This window comes from Capricornis sumatraensis, chromosome 12, assembly GCF_032405125.1.
Source record: "Capricornis sumatraensis isolate serow.1 chromosome 12, serow.2, whole genome shotgun sequence".
NCBI classification, from domain to species: Eukaryota; Metazoa; Chordata; class Mammalia; order Artiodactyla; family Bovidae; genus Capricornis; species Capricornis sumatraensis.
The window spans coordinates 81,973,814-81,993,445 of record NC_091080.1 but is presented as its reverse complement, the minus strand read 5'-3'; the positions used below and the strand labels follow the sequence as shown (position 1 = coordinate 81,993,445).

At 40.4% G+C, this 19,632-nt stretch overlaps 1 protein-coding gene across 1 annotated transcript in view; it reads right to left on the bottom strand.

Moving 5' to 3' along the window:
- The window catches only part of HS6ST3 (heparan sulfate 6-O-sulfotransferase 3), a 710,365-nt gene that overhangs the window by 150,049 nt on the left and 540,684 nt on the right, over window positions 1-19,632 (bottom strand). The gene's annotated exons all lie outside the window — the stretch shown is intronic.

Genomic DNA, 19,632 nt, shown 5'->3' with positions numbered 1-19,632 from the left:
GGGTCACAAAGAGTCAGACAGGACAACAACAACAATACATTAGGTAGGTATAATTTATTCTCAGTTTAGCAGTTGAAACATTTGAAACCTATCATAATTGAGCAGTGACAATAAGAATAAAAACCTTATTCAGGTTTTTCCCCTATATCTCTTGTGGGCATTCATTTCACAAGAAACAAGACCCTTTCATGTGTTCTGAATGGATTTTTCTTGTTTCCCTATTCTTAGTTTCTGTGCAGAGCCGCGATCTCTGCACAGAGACACCTTGAAAAATGATCCAAAAATGCATTTCCACAATTTCAGAAGTCCCTGACAGTGCTTGAAGGGTAATCTCTATCTGGTAGATGGAGGCAAATAATATAGGATGCCAAAGCCCAGAGTATTTCTTCTGCATTCCCTCCTGGCCCAGGAGATGATTTTCATTTCAGGTGATCCATGAAAGTCCGAGGGAACACACTAGAGATGTCTGTGTTGTATTCATAAGATATCCCAGTCTCTGGTTTCAAATACCAAGTCGGAAGGGAGCTGTGCAACAGTGTCTAAAAAAGCTTTTGTTATGAAAACTCAAAATACCAATCTATCAAACAAAGATGACTTGATTGCATTTTGAATAGTAAACCGTACACAGCATACTGTCTGCATATAAATTATAACCTAAGTAATGAATCCAAATGCTCTAGGATTCTTGTACTTTTGTCTTATGTTTTGAGTTCATCTACTCTTTGTTTCCAGGTTTTTTAAAGGATTATTCTATCCTTCTAGTTTCTATTTCATTTAATTCAAAGGTTCATTAATGCTTTTAAATCTAATAGATTAACATGGGATGGTATGAACTCCCTTTGTAAAGACTGAGTCAAAATCTCAAATCTCTGGTGTAGCAGGGAGGTGATTTCTGTCCATAGTATCCACCACAGGCTTTCTTCACTGTAATTCAAAACATGAGTAATTAAAGGACACTCAGAGCCTTTCTCAAAATGGGCCACTTTCCAAGATTTAAACCCTCTCTCCAACATATCAGTCAGTCTATGATTTGGCTAAATATTTAACACAAATAAAATCAAGACTGGAAGTTGCATATTCTTAATAAGAAAGAAGATGCCTGTGGACAGCATGATCTGAGGTATTATGTATTTCTTAATTAAGATCTACCGACAGAAATTTCTAGATGCTTCTAGAAAGAAGTATAACTGGACATTCCTGGAGGTCCAGTGGTTAAGAATCCACTTGCCAATGCAGGGGATATGGGTTCGATCCCTGGTGCAGGGGGATTCCATCTGCTGAGGGGCATCTAAGCCCACAGACCACAACTACTGAGCATGGAAGCCGCAGCTACGAAGCCCACACACCCAGAGCCTGCACTCCCCAAGCAGAGAAGCCACCGCAACGCATCACTCCCTAAGCAGAGAAGTCATGGCAACACATCACAGCTAGAGAGTAACCCCCTACTCGCGGCAACTAGAGAAAGCCCGCGTACAGCAATGAAGAATTAATTTTTTTAAAAGACATATAACCAAGGAAGCAGCCTTCCTCTTTCTAAGAGGAAGATGAACCAAAATTTGTACTGCATTTCCCTCATAGGCTGCTCTGTCCATGGAACTTTCCAGGCAAGAATACTGGAGTGGATTGCCATTTCCTTCTCCAGGGGATCTTGCCAACCCAGGGATCGAACCTGTGTCTCTTATATCTCCTACAATGGCAGGCAAGTTCTTTACCAGCTGAGCCACTGGGGGAAGCTATAAATTAAGGGTATTATCTATTTATTTCTATATGTCAGTCTTCCACACAATTACCCAAAAAAGAAAGAAAAAAAAAAAAACCCACAAACACAAATCATGCTGACTAAGCAACAAATTCATTCATTTTTGGAGACCATTTTATTAAGTATAAATTATGAAATGGTGCCTATTTTTACAAGACTGGCAGTACGGAGGGGAATGTAGGGTGTGCACATAAATGACACCAGAATGTAGTTTAGGATAAAAGCAAATATGCTACAGACCAGTATTTTAGGAACTCAGATGAGGGGAAAATACAGGAAATAAAGAAGAGTCTGGATTTTATGTCTCAATAAATTTGCATCTATTTTGCAGTTCCTCCACTCACTAGCTGCCAGAGTGGTGATTCTTACCTTCTATGACCTCTCTCAGGATGAGTGGTGATCAGGTGCCTGGTGCTGACTATGGGTACTGAGCTAACCCTTACAGATGCCATTTGGTTTAACCCTCAGAGCAATTCTAAAGGGTTGTACTTTGATTATTTTACAGAAGATGAAACTAGGACTCAGAGAAAGTAAATAAGTCTCCCAGGTGACACAACTGATAAGCAGCAGAACATAGCTGGACTCATGACTGTCTCTCACCAGCTTTCCTGCAGGGACTGCAAGGCCCTAGCACAGATACAGATAACATTAAAAAGTGAAAGTAAGCAAAAGTATTAAGGTGCTCAGTCGTGTCCTACTCTTTGCGACCCCGTGGACTGTGGCCTGCCAGGCTCCTCTGTCCATGGGACTTTCCAGGCAAATGAATACTGCAGTGGGTTGCCCTTTCCTTCTAGAGGGGATCTCCCTCACCCAGGGATTGAACCCGGGTCTCCTGCATTGGCAGGCAAATTCTTTAATGTCTGAGCCTCTAGCAAAGCCTTAAGATAACAGATGCTCTCTAAATGGTAGCTCTTTGGATCACCATTTAGACAGCACCTGCTGGACTTTGAAGCATAAGTAGGATTCAAATAAGTAGGCAGCAATAGGAGGCTGCTTAAAATGGGGGGAGTCCTGCTAGTAAGGACATGCTGTATAGTAGAGGGAACTCTACTCAACAGTCTGTAATGGTCTCTTTGGGAAAAGAATAACTAATTCACTTTGCTGTACACGTGAAACCGACACAACACTGTAAATCAACTATACTACAACATGAAACCCCCTTTATGAGGAATGTAAAAATAAATGAAACAAACGAACTGATTTAGAAACAGAGACTTAGAGAACGAACTTATGGTTGTGGCAGGTGGGGATGGGGAAGGGATAAATAGGGAATTGGGGATGGAAAGGTACACACACCTATGTTTAAACTGGATAACTAACAAGGATCTACTATGCAGTGCATCAAACTCTGGGCCTCCATCCTTCCCAGATCTCCTAACCTTTTACTACTTTCTGCCCTTTGCCACCCATCAACATGCCTGTCCTTGTCCAAGATAATATTTAGATACATCCAGCCACTGTGTGAAGTGCCTCTTGGATTGACAGACACACTACTAGATCATTTGAGAGAGAGAAATGTTATGCTCAATGTTATGTGGCAGCCTGGATGGGAAGGGAGTTTGGGGGAGAATGGATACGTGTATATATATATATATATATATATATATATATATATATATATATATATATATGGCTGAGTCCCTTTGCTGTTTATGTGAAACTATCACAACATTGTTTGCTAATTGGCTGTTCCCCAATACAAAATAAAAAGCTTTAAAGAATGGGGGGTCTTGAGTAAATAAAGACTGGTGAAGCACCTTAGGTAGGTCCTAAGCCAACTGCTGCGGCTAGGTGAAAGATACATGCCCGGAACTAGTGGGGCCATTTGCATGGTGATGGGCAACTTATTAAATGCAGATTATAAACATATTTTATCACATTAAATAGGTAACTGTAGATGAGAGAGAGTTCAGTTCATATACAACCTTCAGATTCATAGATTTAAGAAAAAGCTCATTAAGAAAAATACACTTAAATTCTGAGGCTGTGAATTTGGCAGTTGACACAGTCAGAATAAACCTCTCTTTCAAGTGAGCATCTCGTCTGTTATTCCTTCAGCCATATTCTTCAAGACCTCAAAAGTCGGGGGCAGAGATTAAAAACAGAAGGAAGAGAGAGTACCTTCGATCTACCAGCCTTTGAATCGACACCAAACTAACCGTACCTCTTCATGCCAGCAGCTGGAGGAAGTCACATCAATCACAAGTCACAAAATCCATTAAAAATAAAAGCAAATTTTATTTGCATATAAAAGCACAGCATCCAGCTGAGCTCCACAGCCTTGCTTAGTACCAGCACAGGGAGGTTTGAAAGGTTTTTGTTGACAAAATTGGAGCCAGAAGAGTCAATTCCTTTCAGGGACCTATTATCCAAATGGCACAAATGAGGACTAACCTGGTGTTCGATCGTCTCATTCATTGCGTTAGCCAATTTTTAGTGGGAAATTGCACTGTGTCAGTCACTGTGTCTCACTGTTTTTTTCTCCTTCTTCCATTGCCCATGTCCCTAAAAAGATCCTGGGCCTCCATCCTTCCCAGATCTCCTAACCTTTTACTACATTATGCCCTTTGCCACCCATCAACATGCCTATCCTTGTCCAAGATAATATTTAGATACATCCAGCCATTGTGTGAAGTGCCTCTTGGATTGACATACACACTACTAGATCATTTGAGAGATAGAAAGTGCTTCACATTTTTCAGAGATTGGCTGATATGTGAGTTGGAAATATATAATCATTTCTGCCCTTCATTTCCTGCAAATCTGAAATACCAAAGTGAGTTCAACTGTGAGCATGTTTAGAGATGCTCTGCATATTGTAGTCATTTTTAAAATTCACCCTGTCTAGATGTGTTACAAACATAAGTTGCCCAAATTCAAAGTAATTGACTTCCAGCCAACTGTGACCAAATCATAAAAAAAGAACAGACCATGTGTTACACCACAAAAACCCACCCCAAACTCAGAACTTTCCACCCCAAAGGAAACTTTTAATAGTCTGCCTTGAAATCACACACTATTCTACCGTGGATAAAAATAAGCTATTCACTGGGGGTAGAGGGTATAAATTTGCCTCACTGCACAGATTATTTTTTAACAGAATTATTTTGTCTATTTGTTATACTGAAAATATTCACAAAAGGAACATTTTGCCATCATGTGTGTAAAAAAATGGATAAATAGAGCCTCTTCTGGCTGTCTCAGAATATATTTGGTATTTGCTCTGTGTTTCTTTAATGAAAAGGAGAAAAGAGCCTGGAGGAAAGAAAGCGGTAGCATGCATAAATTAAATTGCACTTCTATCTCTGGTGAATATTAAATACCAAAACCCACATTTTAATATAGCTTATTATCACATGCCTTGGACTCCACAATGGGGAATAGTGTTGAAAAGTACCTATAGACAATAGATGCCAAATTAAATGCCTCTGTAACATATGGCCATGAATTCCATTCCTCAACACCAATGTTATACGGAGTTATCTTCTGAGTCAGTTTCCGCAATGGAAACATTAAGTGCTGGAGCTATAATTTTACATAGGGACAACGATTAGAAGACTGGAACAAACATATGGCATTTTAACTTTCCTTGACTGTAAGCGTGCTTGCTTTATCAAGGAGTCTTTCCCTTTTTGCTATTTAGTTGCACAGATCATGAGCTTCTTGATGGAAGGGGCTGTCTTGTGCGTTCAGTGTCTCAGGAATGGAAGTTATTAGATGTACTAAATTAAAACAACAACAACAGCAATAAAAAAATGACTATCAATCCTTCTAAGACGTGCCTAGCCAACATAAGATAGAACATTAAACCTGAATAGGTTCAGTTACCTTGCATTCAATTGAAAACTACAATAACTCAAGACATTTTTTCGATGGCTTTGGCCTCTGAGTTGGATGTACTAAGGACCATTTCAGCACTATTTACACAGGTAATAAACTATAATTATTAAAGGGGAAGAAATGCAGTGCTGCGGGCTAGACCACAATCTGGTCTTTAAATCAATAAAAACACCTTTTCACTTGTGACAGTTCTTTTCTGGGCTCGAAAGGTCATCATTTGCTTGAATAAATAGGCAAAGAGGAAGCCTTTCAAGCTGTGTTTGTAAGGAAAATGAGACCCCAAATTGGAGGAGACATGTATGGTAATGAGAAAGTGTGATGATGAGTTGTGTCTAAGTGCAGGCAAACACCTTCCTCCTTGTATGAAAATTTAATGATGGGTTACTTTTCCAATGGGAAAATAATAACTTAGGTGAGCAAAGTTGTACACGCCAAAAATGAAATTATTTTCAGTTTTAAAATACATCCCCAATGCCATATACCTGCAATTTCATCTGCCACTGTCATTAACTGAGCATCTAAAATGAACATGTCATTCTCTGAATCACTCTCTGGATTTGGCAGAGTTAGATAACATGACATGGATGTGGATCACGTCACTCAACTCCTCAGAAGTCTTGGAAATTATTCTGGGTAAAGGAAAGAAAACAGGAATGAAATGCAAGTAGTTGCCAACTTTCCCCTGGTCTGTGTGTAAGAGGTGATAGTTTATCTTCTTGAGGGGTAATTCTACTTCTTCTCCCTCTTAATCTTGTCATGGGGCAAGTGTACTGTAAGATGCATGCTTAGTCACTCAGTCGTGTCCGACTCTTTGCAACCCTATGAACTGGAGCCCACCAGGCTCCTCTGTCCATGAGATTCTCCAAGCAAGAACAGTGGAATGGGTTGTCATGCCCTCCTCCTGGGGATCTTCCCAAGCCAGGAATTGAACCCAAGTCTCCAGCATTGCAGGCAGATTCTTTACCAGCTGAGTTAAGTACTATTAGATTGTGAAGTGAAAGTCACTCAGTCATGTCCAACTCTTTGCAATCCCATGGACTATATGGTCCATGGAATTCTTCAGGCCAGAATACTGGAGTGGGTAGACTTTCCCTTCTCCAGGGGATCTTCCCAACCCAGGTCTCCCAAATTGCAGGTGGATTCTTTATCAGCTGAGCCACAAGGGTAGTTGGGGCTGTAAGATTAGGTTCAATTCAGTCGCTCAGTCTTGTCTGACTCTTTGTGACCCCATGGACAGCAGCATGCCAGACCTCTCTGTCCATTACCAACTCCAGGAGCTTATTCAAACTTGTGTCCATCAAGTCAGTGATACCATCCAATCATCTCCTCCTCTGTTGGCCCCTTCTCCTCCTGCCTTCAATCTTTACCAGCATCAGGGTTTTTTTCTAGTGAGTCAGTTCTTCCCATCAGGTGGCCAAAGTATTGGAGTTTCAGCTTCAGCATCAGTCCTTCCAATGAATATTCAGGACTGATCTCCTTTAGGATGGACTAGTTTGATCTCCTTGCTGTCCAAGGGACTCTCAAGAGTCTTCTCCAACACCACAGTCCAAAAGCATCAATTCTTTGACACTCCTTCACGTTCGTCACGTTTCCGATTTCTTTATAGTCCAACTGTCAGAGTCATACATGACTACTGGAAAATCTATAGCTTTGACTAGATGGACTTTTGTTGGCAAAGTAATGTCTCCACTTTTTAATATACTATCTAGGTTGATCATAGCTTTCCTTCCAAGGAGCAAGCCTCTTTTAATTTCATGGCTGCAGTCACCATCTGCAGTGACTTTGGAGCCCCCCAAAATAAAGTCTGACACTGTTTCCACTGTTTCCCCTTCTATTTGCCATGAAGTGACTGGACTGAATGCCATGATCTTCGTTTTCTGAATGTTGAGTTAAGCCAACTTTTTCACTCTTCTCTTTCACTTTCATCAAGAGGCTCTTCAGGGGCATAATTCATACATGGCACACACCTACAGAACAGGCAATTTCAACTGCATAATGATATCTCAAATATCACTGATGCTCAGCGTACATTGATTGAATCAGTGAATAAATGTCATGTTTATTCTCTATGCAGAATTCAACTCGAATCCTTTTTTTTTTTTTTCCGAATACTTCTTACTGCTGGTATGGAGCTTACTAGGTAAATGATTAGAAATACAAACTTGTGCTTATGATGTAAACTGGAGTAAAATAACAAAATACAATATGGTGTTTCTTCTTCCATAATCTTATACCAGATATTTAAGAATTAACACTCTTTCTGCAAACAGTTGTCCCATTTCCATCTTTTTTTTTTTAATGACCAAAAAATAAGAATGCAGTAATGAGAAATAAACTATCTGCATATAAATCCTATTGATCTAAGTAAAATCAATGTCTGGTCTACTTAGTGCCAAAGTGATAGGTTTGACCTGCATTATCTTTTCATTGGTTTGCTTTGGAATCAAGGCAGAGAGAATAATAGTTAAATGACATTTCTCTATTAAAAATAGAAGACTGTCAGATTAAGAGAACCAGCCCACTGCCAAATAGATCGCTCTCGTGTGCAGTGTGCTGAATGCTTATTTTATGTATTGATAATTTTTTCAGCCATGTGTTTTTGTCACAAGCTAAAGAACCAAGTAAAAATGCTGTATAAATATGATTTTGTTGCATATGTGTATACTACACACACACATACACACACACATTTTTACATATACACACATACATACACACACACACACAAAGCATTTTTCTACTATGACTCTTCCGGTAAGCAGCTCTGAAATGCAACTAGTAACTTCTTGCTTGGCTGGGTCTTCTGTGGACATCCTTGCTGTCATGTGTGACTGCGGAGTGCATTGTAATTAGCTGTACATTTCATGTCATGGGGCTGCACTATCAAATGATAACAGGTTAGGGCTGTCAGTTCAAGTGTCAAGAGTATAAAGGATATTAAATGCAGAGATGACAACACAATGCGAATACTGCAAATCCAGGAGTCACTCAAAAGTGTGAGCCTCTCTCAAGAAATAGGCCACCTTTGCAGGAGAATCTATCTGTGGCATCAACTGGCCCTCTTCACGCTTCTAGCCAATATGTTCTGGAGAAGCCTTTAAAATTATACACACAAGTCTACCAATCCTCTTTCCACCTATATTTCTGATTGTAAGTGAAGACATCATTTCAAAAGTATTGGCTGGTATCAACGATATAGCAACATTTAATTAACCACTTAAGGCAGCTCCAAAGTTAGACATTTCCTAATTGATTCTGCACATGGTATCTCTGGATATACAGACAGTTAACGTGCTATGCTTAGTCGTGTCCGATTCTTTGTGACCCTAAGACTGTAGCCCACCAGGCTCTTCTGTCCATAGCATTTTCCAACCAAGAATACTGGAGGGGCTTGCCATTTCCTACTCCAGGGGGTCTTCCTGACTCAGGGATCGAACCTGCATCTCCTGTGTGTCTCTTGAGTTGCAGGCAGATTCTTTACCTGCTGAGTCACTGGGGAAGTTCAGATATACAGAAACGCAGTTTAAAACAGACCACTGTTTGGAGTATCCATGTAGAAACCAAAAAAAAAAAAAAAAAAAAAAAGAGTATGTTAAGGAAAAATATTCAAGCTAAAAAGAGACTTGAAGATAAAAGATAATCATTTTACCTGGGTTCCTAGAAATTTTATATCATAGAAAATACAGAACTTTTTACTCTGAGTAAAACAGTTATTAGGGCAATGAATGTATGTGTGAATTCAGTGTTTAACCTGGGCTATTCAAACCTATTATCTCCAAAGTTACAGCTGCTTAACGATTTCTAGGTAAGTAAATATTAATGGGTGTGTAGAAAGTGACTTAGCTGTCCACTTAACCTTTCAGATTTCCCAGTATACAAAGATCATTTCAGTTAGAGAGATATGTAGGGAAACTTGGCACAGAAAGCCCTACTTCTATTGAAAAACAAACATTAGGCTTCAAATCCATCCACCCACGTTTCAGTTGCTTCCAGATTCTGTGTGCTTGGTAATTCTTATACCGCAAAGTTTCTATAAATTGAAGATAGCAATAATTGTGTTCTATTATGCTCAATAACCCAGGCATTGTTTAGGTTTTGTTATTATTGTTACTGAAGGTGTTTTCCCTACAGAAAAATGTTAGGACTCTTTCTGGTGTAAGCAAGTAATAGTCCAGTAATACCAATAGAATTTACACATATGGGACTTCCCTGGTGATCCAGAGTTTAAGAACCTGGCTGCCAATGCAAGGAACATGAATTAGACCCCTGGTTCCAGAAGATTCCACATGCCATGGAGCAACTAAGCCCACGAGCCCAACTACTGAGCTGGCATGGCCTACAGCCTGTGCTTTGCAACTAGAAAAGTCATCTTAGGGAGAAGCCCGAGCACCAGGAGTAGAGAGTATCCCCCCTGTTGCAACTGGAGAAAGTCCACACGTAGCAGTGAAGATCCAGTGTAGGCAAAAATAAAAATAAACAAAACAGTAATAATAAAAAAGGAATTACACATATAATAACAGGGCATTTCCCCCAAACTGAAGATGGTTTAACAACAATGCAATGACTTGGCCAAATGAGTCAAAATCTGTTAGAACAAATGGCTAACAACCTTGTCTCCACAGTGCTTCAGCTAGCACTTGCTTCGAACAAATGATGACAATAAATGAATTACGCATGTATTAAATGAATGATGAAATCATATCTTCTAGAATTCATGCTCTTACGATGTCGTTAATGAACATGCAATAAAAAGGAGACTGCTTTAGAGGATTGTCTCTATCAGTAAAAGTTGTACCAAGGCACACCAAGATTTAATTAAAACATCAAAATGTAAGGGAGGAACACAATTTGACAGATAAATGTGAATATCATGGCATTGTCACTGAGCTTTTCTAATGAGATTAGATTCTTCTTTAATTGACATTTCCAACTGAGGCACAGATAAAACAGATTTAATTTTTTAGAGCAGTGATATACAGCTGGACTGTAGCTGGGTGAACAGGGTTTGACATTTAAATATCATAAATGATATTTTATATGCTTCCCTCACTAATGCACTGTCAATATTAAGAAGGATAAGCAGATATGTTAAATACACAAGGCACAGAAAATAGCACAAGTGATGCAAATAAACCTTACAACAACACTGGTGCATCAGACCAGCTTTTGTGAAACCAATTTCATTCAACGCATGCGGGGTCTTCTGTTAAAAAGAAAAAAGCCTCACAAAGAACTGCTAAAGGTAATCTCATGTTTATAAAAAGGAATGGGAGGACACAAAGTTTCTTCTGAAAATGTGTCAAGGATTTTTTTTTTTTAAATATCGCTAATAAGGTCCTTTCCTGGAATTATTTTCATTTTGTGCTAACAAAAGGCATGGGAAAAATCCAGCAGCTAATGCAAGGTTGCATCATGATCAAGACAAAAGAAATAAACCCATCATTTATTTTAAAACATCAATATAAGAGCTTCTTTCTTTATTGGCCTTTAATGAGCGTTCCACCATGAATTCACCTGAACCACTTTAGCTTAATGAACGGAATTTGCTATTATGAAGTCTCTTTTGTATCAAGTCTAGCATCCAGGAACTGCAGCTCCAGTATCTATGCATGATCCACTGTATTCAGTTCTCCAACAGTCACTGGTGGTCTCTACAGTCAAAGTTATTCTCTTCGATTTCCCCAGTTTCTATCTGGAGGTCCTCTGATAATTCAGCATGCATCAAAGCATCATTGTGTTTCTACAAGTCTCTATCCATAACAACAGAAGAACAAAGGATAAACTAAACACAGAAGAGGAATAAAGCATTTAGCTATGGAAGGCAAGGTGTCCCTGAACACAGTCAATATAAAGAGAATATAAATGATATGAAGGTTGGATGCTTTAAAAATTATTGTGCCACCTAATAATAACCCACAAGGGCTTCCCTTGTGGCTCAGCTGGTAAAGAATCCGCCTGCAATGCAGGAGACCTGGGTTCGATCCCTGAGTTGGGAAGATCCCCTGGAGGAGGGAAAGGCTACCCACTCCAGTATTCTGGCCTGGGGAATTCCATGGACTGTATAGTCCATGGGGTCACAAAGAGTCGGACATGACTCAGCACCTTTCACTTCACATGCCGCCTATATATTTATGAGTTTAATTTATGCAATTAAACTCACAATTTCAGGGAGTTTAATATGTATTTGTGAATATGAAGAGGTTATATATTCATGTATAAAGACATACGTGTCTGCTTATGGACAGGTAGTCTTAACAGCTAGCCTAAGCCCTGTGTATCAATTAATGTTTTCTTGAGAGGAAAGATAATTGTTAGGTATAGTGGCTCAGACGGTAAAGAACCTGCCTACAATGCAAGAGACTTGGGTTTGATCCCTGAGTCAGGAACATCCCTTGGAGAAGGGAATGGCAACCCCCTCGAGTATTCTTGCCTGGAGAGTTTCATGGACAGAGGAGCCTGGTGGGCTATAGTCCATGGGGGTGCAAAGGGTCGGACACAGCTTAGCAACTAACACTTCCACTTTCTCATGAAATTTACTTTTTTAGTTCCCCAAATACTGAAGCATCCACTACAAATATGTATGAAGTACCCTCTTTGGTTCAGACACAAAGCTAAATAATACATGTCATTGGTCTCCAATTGCTCCATCTGTGGAATATACCCAAACAATTACATTAAATAAATCCTTGATTTTGCTTGAGTAGTCATCACAGGCTTTGCAGAAGGGGATACCAAACAGAATACTGTACTAATGGATGAGGAAGCACTGAAACTGGCAGATTTCTAGACGAGGCATAAGAATAGGATTATTCAGTAAATGGCCACAAGTCAGCAAGCCTAAACTGAGACAATGGTCTAAAAAGTGGGCTACAAGGAACCTCTTGGTGCAGAAGGGGCAGAGGAGTAGAAGAAATGGAAGAATGAGTGTTGAGGACTCCTGACTTCCTGTCCACAGCTGAACTGCAGCAGCCCCCTTTCATTCATTTTTCTTTTTTTTAATTTATTTATTTTAGTTGGAGGCTAATTACTTTACAGTATTGTAGTGGTTTTTGCCATACTGAAATTTGATTTCCTTTGAAGAAGTAGTCTGCTACTATGAAAAATAAATTTGAAAATTAATTCATTAAAGGCATATGATCCACAGGTGGCAATACTAAAAAGAATCTAGGTTAATGAAGGGCCTTGCATGACCATCCAACGGGTCTGGACTTTAATCTTGGACAATGTGGCCAATGAATGCTGTAATTGGGTTAGTGACAGGTTCAGTTTTGCTTTCTTGGGAGGTAAGTGTAATAGCAGCAGAATGAGGAATAGCTCTCAGGGCGGGGGGTAGCACGACAGAAGCTAAGAGACACATGAGAGTCCAGAGCAAAGGAAATTAGGATGGAGAGAAAGTATAGTCAAGCATCTGAGTATGAGGATGAAAGAAAAGTTGACGCTGATATCTCAGATTTGACAAAGGTAACTGGTTTAAGAAAGGCAATGCCAAAGAATGCTCAAACTACCGCACAATTGCACTCATCTCACATGCTAGTATAATGCTCAAAATTCTCCAAGCCAGGCTTCTGCAATACGTGAACCGTTAACTCCCTGACGTTCAAGCTGGTTTTCGAAAAGGCAGAGGAACCAGAGATCAAATTGCCAACATCCGCTGGATCATCGAAAAAGCAAGAGAGTTCCAGAAAAAACATCTATTTCTGCTTTATTGACTATGCCAACGCCTTTGACTGTGGGGATCACAATAAACTGTGGAAAATTCTGAAAGAGATGGGAATACCAGACCACCTGATCTGCCTCTTGAGAAATTTGTATGCAGGTCAGGAAGCAACAGTTAGAACTGGACATGGAACAACAGATTGGTTCCAAATAGGAAAAGGAGTATGTCAAGGCTGTATATTGTCACCTGCTTATTTAACTTATATGCAGAGTACATCATGAGAAATGCTGGACTGGAAGAAACACAAGCTGGAATCAAGATTGCTGGGAGAAATATCAATAACCTCAGATATGCAGATGACACCACCCTTATGGCAGAAAGTGAAGAGGAGCTAAAAAGCCTCTTGATGAAAGTGAAAGAGGAAAGCAAAAAAGTTGGCCTAAAGCTCAACATTCAGAAAACAAAGATCATGGCATCCAGTCCCATCACTTCTTGGGAAATATGTGGGGAAACAGTGGAAACAGTGTCAGACTTTATTTTTTGGGGCTCCAAAATTACTACAGATGGTGACTGCAGCCATGAAATTAAAAGATGCTTACTCCTTGGAAGAAAAGTTATGACCAACCTAGATAGCATATTCAAAAGCAGAGACATTACTTTGCCGACTAAGGTCCGTCTAGTCAAGGCTATGGTTTTCCCTGTGGTCATGTATGGATGTGAGAGTTGGACTGTGAAGAAGGCTGAGCGCTGAAGAATTGATGCTTTTGAACTGTGGTGTTGGAGAAGACTCTCGAGAGTCCCTTGGACTGCAAGGACATCCAACCAATCCATTCTGCAGGAGATCAGCCCTGGGATTTCTATGGAAGGAATGATGCTAAAGCTGAAACTCCAGTACTTTGGCTACCTCATGCGAAGAGTTGACTCATTGGAAAAGACTCTGATGCTGGGAGGGATTGGGGGCAGGAGGAGAAGGGGATGACCGAGGATGAGATGGCTGGATGGCATCACGGACTCGATGGACGTGAGTCTGAGTGAACTCCAGGAGATGGTGATGAACAGGGAGGCCTGGCGTGCTGCGATTCATGGGGTCGCAAAGAGTCGGACACAACTGAGTGACTGAACTGAACTGAACTGAACTGAACTGGTTGAAAACAGGTGTCATAATTTCCTATTTCACAAAATATTCTTACCATGGACAGCGTAAATCTTGCTTTTTGTGCCTGGTTTTATTTCAAATATACATGCATATAATCAATCCAGACAAAATTTATATGACTAAGTGCTATTATTGTTGGAACCAAAATTGTGGAGAATCTGAAAAACAGAGCCTATTATCCCAGCTCTTCAGTCTATTTCCCTTTCTTGTCCTCCTTCCTCATGTTTCTACCATCTCCGCTTTTAAGTTAAGAATAGGGACTTTGGAGTTTCAGGAACCCCATTTCTTATTACACCCACACTTTCCTGATGAATTCTAGCGCTTTCAAGGCCAGGACTGGTCTTTTGGAACTTTTGATCCCATTACTGAATCTCAGCAAATACCAGATCCTTACATGTTTGATGAATGAATGTCTGACGTTTGTCTCAAAGAAAGAAATGGCAAAAACCAATCTGCAGCATACAGTATGGTTGCCATAGTAACCGGGGGTTGACCTCCATGAAAGAAGGTGTCTGTGGACACAGGAAACTAGGGAAGAGCATAGACACATCCACATGGACTTTAAGTATCTTTATGCACTCCCTCATTCTTCATCCCACCCACCACCCATGCCTACTAGAACCTTCGGCAATCATTGCCTGTATCACTTTGTGCTCAATTCTCTTCTACATCTTAAAGGTACTCAGATATACATGTGGGTGTGTCTGTGCAATTGTTTTAATAGTAAGAATTTGCGTGGTTTCTGGGCTTGCAGGGTAGTGAAGAGTCTCTGGTCCTACCTGTCTCTTGGGGTGAGGCAGTTGGAAATGCTGCTGTGGGCCTTAAACAAGCATGCTCAGAGCTTTCTAAGGAGATGCTCATGTTTCTCATTATTAATGAACCAGTCAGTTAACCAGTTGAACCATCAGTCAACTTTTGACTGTTAAGATGCTGGGATGTGAGCCTCTTGTGGATAATATGAAGATGCTTAGGACCCAAACATAAGTGCTCAAGTGAAGTTGCTCAGTCATATCCAATTCTTTGCGACCCCACGGAGCCTGCTAGGCTCCTCTGTCCATGGGATTCTCCAGGCGAGAATATTGGAGTGGGTTGCCATTTCCTTCTGCAGGGGATCTTCCTAACACAGAGATTGAACCCAGGTCTCCCACACTGCAGGCAGACTCTTTACCATCTGAGCCACCAGGGGCTCCTAACATAAGTGCTGCTCCTACCCAACAGTCTACTACGGGAAAAGGTTGGTATCTGAAGGTCATATAGCCTTACGGAAGTGAAACAACAAGCACAGAGGAACTTGCTATATGGATGAAGGCATGGCACTGATTCCCTTGGTCCCTACAGGAGTGACTTCTTTGTTTTTTGACCAGTCGAGGAAAGAGATGTAATTTTCCCATCATCTCCATACTCAGGGTGAGCTCGGGGTTGACATTTTAACCACTTGTTTTATAAATAACAAAAGCACCCATTTGAAACTCTGCTTTCTTCGTTCTCTTTTCCTCATGCTGTGCAGGCTGCATAATTTCAAGATTTGTATGAAATACAAAAAACCTCGAATAGCCAAAGCAATCTTGAGAAAGAAGAATGGAACTGGAGGAATCAACTTGCCTGACTTCAGGCTCTACTACAAAGCCACAGTCATCAAAACAGTATGGTACTGGCACAAAGACAGACATATAGATCAATGGAACAAAATAGAAAGCCCAGAGATAAATCCACACACATATGGACACCTTATCTTTGACAAAGGAGGCAAGAATATACAATGGAGTAAAGACAATCTCTTTAACAAGTGGTGCTGGGAAAACTGGTCAACCACTTGTAAAAGAATGAAACTAGATCACTTTCTAACACCGCACACAAAAATAAACTCAAAATGGATTAAAGATCTAAACGTAAGACCAGAAACTATAAAACTCCTAGAGGAGAACATAGGCAAAACACTCTCAGACATAAATCACAGCAGGATCCTCTATGATCCACCTCCCAGAATTCTGGAAATAAAAGCAAAAATAAACAAATGGGATCTAATTAAAATTAAAAGCTTCTGCACAACAAAGGAAACTATAAGCAAGGTGAAAAGACAGCCTTTGGAATGGGAGAAAATAATAGCAAATGAAGCAACTGACAAACAACTAATCTCAAAAATATACAAGCAACTTATGCAGCTCAATTCCAGAAAAATAAATGACCCAATCAAAAAATGGGCCAAAGAACTAAATAGACATTTCTCCAAAGAAGACATACGGATGGCTAACAAACACATGAAAAGATGCTCAACATCACTCATTATCAGAGAAATGCAAATCAAAACCACAATGAGGTACCACTTCACACCAGTCAGAATGTCTGCGATCCAAAAATCTGCAAGCAATAAATGCTGGAGAGGGTGTGGAGAAAAGGGAACCCTCTTACACTGTTGGTGGGAATGCAAACTAGTACAGCCACTATGGAGAACAGTGTGGAGATTCCTTAAAAAATTGCAAATAGAACTACCGTATGACCCAGCAATCCCACTGCTGGGCATACACACCGAGGAAACCAGAATTGAAAGAGACACATGTACCCCAATGTTCATCACAGCACTATTTATAATAGCCAGGACATGGAAACAACCTAGATGTCCATCAGCAGATGAATGGATAAGAAAGCGGTGGTACATATACACAATGGAGTGTTACTCAGCTGTTAAAAAGAATACATTTGACTCAGTTCTGATGAGATGGATGAAACTGGAGCTGATTATACAGAGTGAAGTAAGCCAGAAAGAAAAACACCAATACAGTATACTAACACATATATATGGAATTTAGAAAGATGGCAATGATGACTCTGTATGCAAGACAGGAAAAAAGACACAGCTGTGTATAACGGACTTTTGGACTCAGAGGGAGAGGGAGAGGGTGGGATGATTTTGGAGAATGGCATTCTATCATGTATACCATCATGTAAGAATTGAATCGCCAGTCTATGTCTGACGCAGGATACAGCATGCTTGGGGTTGGTGCATGGGGATGACCCACTGAGATGTTATGGGGAGGGAGGTGGAAGGGGGGTTCATGTTTGGGAACACATGTAAGAATTAAAGATTTTAAAATTAAAAAAAAAAAGAAAAAAAAAGAAATACAGCACAGGGAATGAAAATTATCTGTAATCTTCTTTTTCATTTTAATTTTTTTGAACAAAAAAATGCTTGATATGTACATGCGCGCGCACACACACACACATATACACGTACACACACACACACACACATACACGTACACATACATGTCTAAGTGAAATTCGAAATGCCAAGAAATACTCATGACCACTGTAGGAACACCAGCTCCTTCATGTCCTGTTTAATAGAGAGGCTTTCAATACATCCAGATGCCACATCTGCCGACAAAAAGAGGAGAGACGAAGCTAGCCAAAATGTAATCAGTGAAATCTGACTCACTCACCTCCTCTTTTAATGATATGTCTCATCTTACAATTTATTTCATCTTTATTGACAGAGAACAGATACACTGTCAAAGTACAAACCAACCTAATCAACTTGCTTTAATATAGAAAACTCTGAGCCTCAAGACAACAACATAGATGTTCTTGTACTTTACCCCACATGATGTAATCTAAGACTCAATATCATGTGATGATTTTCCTTTAATCTGAAAATTTCCCTGACCGTCCATAAAGATGACCCTTGCTCTATCTCAGAGATCTCCTGCACGTATCATGATGCAGTATTGACAAAAGACATATACAACAGAGGCTTGAGATGGTTGGATGGCATCACTGACTAGAGGGACATGAGTTTGAGCAAACTCTGGGAGATAGTGAAGGACAGGGAAGCCTGGCATGCTGCAGTCCATGGGGTCACAAAGAGCTGGACACAACTGAGTGACTGAACCAAGTAAAATAGAAAGCCACCTCATTTCCACTGACTATGACCATGATCCCGCTTCTGTTTCTAGTTCACGTGGAGAGATTTTCTAACTAAAGAACCTGCTGATGGCCACACCCAATGAGAAGGTGCTGGAAGAACCAAAATAACTTTTGGGGGAACAAATCACAGCCATCTAAATTACTCTCCTGACAGAGTAATGGATCTTACAGATGAAAGGGAACAGAAGGTGTCATTTATCTTGACTTCACAAGACTTGTCAGATTTTTCTCGGTCTTTTTTGAAGAGCACAATCATAAATAATTTAGAAAATTATGACTTAGACCTCAAAAACTTTGAGCTAGACAACCACAATCTGGAAATGTGGACTTTCAAAAACACAGTTGTTTGTGTCTCTTAAGGAAGGCATGGGAAACATAAAGCAATTTATCAGCGAAATGTCTTGAGCCTGGCACTACCCATAACTGATAGGAGGGACTCTTGGATAATTCAACTTCATTTAGTTCAGTTTGTTTCATTGAAATAGAACAAAGCTGAACATCACACTGAGCATGTCAGTTATGATGCTTGTACCTTAGAAGCTGGTTTCTGGTTCAGGCAGCTCTACCCCATAGAGCCTGTGAGGAGTTGAATTCTGTCCTCTCGAAAGTTCAGAATTTGAATTCCTGGCCTCCAGTAGCTAAGAATGTGACTATATTTTGGAGATACAGTCATTAAGAGGTAATTAAAGTAAAATGAGGTGCACTCTAATCCAGTATGACTGCTGTCCTTCTAGAAAATTCTAACTCAGACACAAACAAAGGGAAAATGATATGAAAGCACGGGGAGAAGACGGTCATTCATCCATTAAGATGCGCTAAGGAGAGAGGACTGGAATAGATCCTTTCCTTACAGTTCTCAGAGGGAACTAGCCCTGCCAGCACCTGGATCTTGGACTTCTAGTCTCTATAACTGGAAGGAGATAAATGTCTGTCATGTAAGCCATGCAGTCTGGGACTTTATTACAGCCGCCCCAGCAAACTAATACAAACTCTTGCGCCAAGATGCAGCTCTGGGGTCCCTGGGGTGCACAGGTGGCTCTTACTGGACCAGAGATTAGCAAGTGGCACAAGGGTAACTCGTGTTTAGGCTGACTGACCCTGTGGGCTGGCCGAGGACACAGCTGAGCGCCCAGCTGGACAGTGACTGAGCTGCCCAACCAGACTGGTGTGTACCAGCGTTCATGTGTGGCTACGGCAGACTCAGAGTCAAAATATAAAGAAGGTACGGCTCCACATGGAGAAAAGCGACAGCACGGGGAGGGACCATGTGGGCTCTCAGTGGAAACTGCCGAGAGG